The sequence below is a fragment of the Anneissia japonica genome, unplaced genomic scaffold (genome assembly GCF_011630105.1).
Source record: "Anneissia japonica isolate Jap-2015-1 unplaced genomic scaffold, ASM1163010v1 scaffold26_len2425191_cov177, whole genome shotgun sequence".
NCBI classification, from domain to species: Eukaryota; Metazoa; Echinodermata; class Crinoidea; order Comatulida; family Comatulidae; genus Anneissia; species Anneissia japonica.
Genome location: NW_022685220.1, coordinates 1,408,534 through 1,413,970, shown reverse-complemented (window position 1 = coordinate 1,413,970; position 5,437 = coordinate 1,408,534).

Below are 5,437 nucleotides of genomic sequence, written 5' to 3'. Positions count from 1 at the left end.
CGTTAGCACTATCGATAGTCATCATAACAGCATTATTATCATCATCATTAATATTATTAGCATCATCATTGATTATTATCATCATCATCATCATCATCAGTGGCGTAGCTACGGGCAGTGCAGGGCCCAGGGCTATTATGAGCCCATTCATAAATAGACTTAAAAATAATAATTTCAAATAATTTCGAACTTAATTTTGAAGAAAAGAAAAAAAACGGCCAGTGGGCTTCTCAATAATATTCTGTTTTCGAAGAAGTAATTATTGATTAATGTGTTGATTTCAATTAAGTGGTGTATTCAAGCACTTTAAAAAATGGGTAAAAAAGAAATTTTATTCATTATATTGACATCTGAGAGTACTATTTCCGGTCATCTAGAGGTGCTATAGGCCCTAATCATAAATTGTCTTACCTCAGCCAAACCAAGGTGGGGTTCAGGTGCTCTTCATCTTCCACCTATGTAACTTCCTCCTTAGTCCTCTCTATTTCGAATTCCCAGATCCGGCACTGCAATTGTTTAATTTTACGTGCCATCAATTTTCCTGATTAATTTAGAAAAGCTACTGAGACCGAATATATGCCTCTCTTAAAATAGTTCGATTATCATTAGTATTTATAACTAACCTTTAGAAGTAGGGGCATGAGTAGGGGGTGAAGAAGCAATTTTGAAGATGACTTTTCTGAAAACTTTATACATCATGGGCCCTGCAATAATAATCTTGCACTGGAGCCCTTTCGCGCCCTACCTGATCATCATTATTATTAGCATCATCATTATCACTTTCACCATATTCATCATCATTATCATCATCATCATTATATCATCATCATCATCATCAGCACCAGGGGTGGCGCCAGCGGGGGGCCGGGGTAGCTCTGTCGGGGTGAGCTGCCACCCCCCCCCCCCCTGCCGGGGAGATAAAGCATAATTTGTTTGGGAGAAAAAAAATTATATGTATTTTCTACATATTAGTAGACCCACCATCTTTCTTTTACAACGGAAGCTTGTTCACCACAAGGAGAGTTCTTCTACGAGGCCGTATTGTAGGGCTATCTTTTATACATCATGAAACAAACCGTCACCATGATCATCATCATAATCTTCACTCACAGTTTTCCGTGATGTCAAGTTCATTACAATATCTTTCTCATCATCATCATTATCATCATCATCATCATCATCATCATCATCACCACCATCATCTTCATCACTTTTGGGTACAGTAGGCCTAGTTCATTTCAATAAAATTGCGAATGTTACTTAGTATGGTAGGCTATAATACCAAAATGAGGTAAGGTAAACGCGTGGGAGACCAGTGACGTAACGCCTACCGGGTTGGGGCAAAGCCCCATTCCCCCACTCCCGCAGTACAAAGGGGACCCGAAGAGCGGAATCCGGAAGGCCTTACTCTAATAAACAGCTATCTTACGGTTTAGTAGAAGACACCTAAAGCTAGCAAATTAAAATGATGTAAGGCCAAATTAAAAATTACTTGTTTTGCGTGTGAAATGTTAGGCGGGGAGGGGCGCTTTTTGCCCTATCAATCTACAGTATCAGTAATCCACAAATCCCCGTTAGATTAGATGATTTTGCTTTAATAGGCCTACAATAAATTATACCTGGTTGGTGAAATCATTGTTTTAATTCACTTAAAATATATCGATTTTGATTAACATTTTTTGAAGAATATTATTTTTTTAAAGATTAAAACAATAATTCCCACCTCTTTATTTATTTATTTTTTATTTTTAAGGTGTTTGTCCTGAATTTCGTCAATTTGTTTTGATTTACTGATAATTTGGATTGATTGATTATCGAGTCTCGATATGCACAAAGTACGTCAAAGGTTCACAAATCCCTTCAACAACTTCCAACATTTATAATGACAGTTGGAATTGTTTCCTACAAAACTTAATGAATACTGAAAATACACGAAGATCCGCTTTTCCTAATCTCTTGAAAAGTGATTGACGGAAACTCTCTGTTTAATAATTGATTCTTATGTATATGTTTTTCATTGCGAGACAGGTCCAGTGTTTTTCTCTGTAAACACGGATGTGAGATGTCATTATCTGGCGCAAGTTGATCAACCAGTGCAGTTTCGAAATGTAACTTGTTTTTTCTGGTTTTGTCTCTGGATTTATTCTTGTATTTTCTGCCACCTTTATTTTTTACTTTGTTTATTCCATTTTTTTTAGCACATTACTGTAAATTTTTTTTATCCATTCTTTTAGATTATTGTTTGTTCTATATCACTTTTATATTGTTATTTTTCTTTATTTGTTTTAATTATTTTCATAATTCATAATTATTCATCTTGGTATTGTTAATCATCTTGGTAGTTTATTATTTTTAGTCTTTTATGTAAAAACCTCTTATTCATTGTTTTTAATAATTACTGTCTGATTTGTTTTCAAACTACTTTTTTTAATTGATTGATAAGTTTTTATTGTTACTTTAATATTTTGTTTGTCATTTGTACCTATTTGTTTATTTTACGACTGACTTAATATAGTTTGATAATTTTTAATTGTATATCCTTGAGAAAATTCTTATTTAAATTATTATTATTGTTTGTTAATTTATTATCTAAACTTCTACTGGCTTTTATAATAATTTGCATATTATTTTTAGTTTTAATACTTTTACGTAGTAAGGTTTATATCTAATGTTATTTAATTAATTTCTGATGATTTAGATTGTAGTTAAGATGTTTTCTGTAATTTGTAAAGCGCTTTGTATTCATAATAAAGAAAGTAAAATAAAATCTAACAATATATAACTACCGGTATTGCATTGTATAAAATCAGCCTATAAGATAATTAAGTTAATCATAATTTCATATATAGTCGGTATTGGTCAATCTTTGGCGGCCTTCCATGCATATTTTTATACCGATATACAGTAGACGGATAATCAGTAATGGAGTTTGCTATTGTTCCACAGTGTATTGCAACAAGAATAAAAAATATACAAAATCAAAATAGTCGTGCTTATCTTCGTGGCACCTTGTGTACATTCCCTCAATCCAAGCACAAATGTTCTATTAATATCTCTTTTGAATCAATAAGCCTACAACGTCCGGGCGCTAATGTATTTCCCATTGTATATTATGAAGATCACAGTCATACACGCTGATTGACCTGAGAACAAAAACAATGCCAGTTCCGCATCCCGGTTGCCGATAGTGTATGCCATGTACCAATGCTTCCTCAGGTCCTGCTGCCGGGCCTCGTAAGACGTCAGGACTGTATTTTGGGACCACGGCCAGTTACTGCCATCAGGAAAGAAACTTGTTTTTATTAATTTCTGTATCCACATACACATAGGCCTACATTTTTAACTGTGTGTTCGATAATATATTTTCGAACTGACCTTCAACCAAATGGAGAGCTTCCTAACAAAATTTTTCTTAACTTTTCTTGGTGCCATGTATTTCTGAACAAAAATACTGAAATCGGCTAAAATATTCATCAATTATATTATCGAACACCGGCCACTTTATTTATCTTTTCTTCATTCAGGATATGCTTACCTTCCAATCTCATTGTTTTGTGTTCTATTATATTCCTGTTAGAGCCAATGTGAATAAATGGTCCAAGTTAAAACTGGGACCGGATACTAAAATAGGCGGGGATGATACAAAAAAGAGAAATATACAGGAGGCTATGAGCTGGGCCCGAAGGCTGAAATAATGATGACGATGATGATGAGGATAATGATGATGCTGTCAATTAATGTTGTGATGCTATCTGCAGGCCCGTAGGCAGGATTTTCGATGGGGAGGTGCGTTTTGCGACCGAAGCGGACCTTAGGATGGGCGACCACCTATCCCCGCGAGGGTGGGGGAATCCCCGGAAGCTCCGACAAATAGCATTTTGGGAGGCTTAATGTAATTTCTGAAACTCATACAGTAATTCGTAATATTCTATTTAAATTTTCATTCATTTGGGTATTGTTAGGGACCTAAAGCAAGAGAAATAGAGGATGGGGGTGCAGGGAGGAACTTTCACAGACGGATGGTCAATGCCACCTCAGCCCCACCATCGTTGGGGGCTAAGGTAAGAAAATTTATGATTATGGCACCTCTAGATGGCCGGAAATGGCACTCTCAGGCAAAATATAATTAAGATTATTATTCTCCATTTCTTTTATAATTTTAGGGGGCTCTCCACCCCTTTGAATCCGCCACTGTGAAGTTGTAACTTTTTATGTCCTTTGCATAATGTAGGCCTACAGATGACATGGATCAATCTGCAATCAGTGGAACCAGATAATAATAATAGGTTTTAAAAAGTAGAATTTGGGGGCGGGGTGTGCTCACTCTCTGCACCCCCAGCCCCCGCCTACGGGCCTATATCTGCGAGAAAATGTACGAGTAATGTACGTAAAGATTCGTGCTTTACAAAAATGTATTTATGAATGTGAATAATTTTTTTTTACTGTGTTATTTATACACATAATATTGTCAAAATTATACTTGCCGTTAAGTTGACCTGTTTCATGAGGTCATGGCAGATGTACTTCGGACCATAACCAACCTGTTTCCTGCCTTAAATACAAACCAGTACTAATTAACGGACGCTAGACATAGATTCGTTGAGACCGTTTACCTGTATTTTGTTGCAATATAGATTTAAATTTTCTGAGCACTGGCTTTAAGGGTACCAGGGCATTTTTTGGGTCTGAATAAACAAATTTGAATGAATTATATTACTTAAGTTTAATTTTGTTCACATATTGTGCAGTAAGATCAGTTCATTGGCACAATAAAGATTAATAATAATAATTATAATATTAATAATAATAATAATGATGATGATGATTATGACGATGAAATAATTATACAGTACAGGCCCATATGTAGCAAACATAATTGGTCCGACCAACGAGAAGAAATCACCCCCCTCCCCCAACTTCATCCAGAGGATTATTTACTTCTGGCGGCGCCCGATGAGGTTCAAAGGTTTTTTTGATGGGGTATCCACATCTTAGTCCCATCATAGTTGGGGCTGCGGTGAGAACACAATTGAAATGTACCACCTGATGCCCGGAAATGGCACTCTTTCCTAATAATAACACCGGTAATATCTTTATTTAACCACAGAAAAAAAAACTTATATCAACAGTAAAATTTAATTTAAATATTACAATGCCGTTCTTCTTATAAGGTCCTTCAACATAAAATAAATCAGTTAAAATGACAACATGGAGCAAAATAAGAAACAGACTACAACATTAAAATTAGCAAATAATATGGATGAAGGTTAGAGTAGAAGTGGTTGGCGCATCGGTTGTGGTTTGGACTCCCTCGAGGTCGGGGGTTCAAAACTCTCGCTGTGCAAGTCGCTTGTGTCCTTGGGCAAGGCACTTTATCTACGGTTGTCTCTCTCCACCCAGGAGTAAAAGTGGGTACCTGGTAGGTTCAAACACAGCC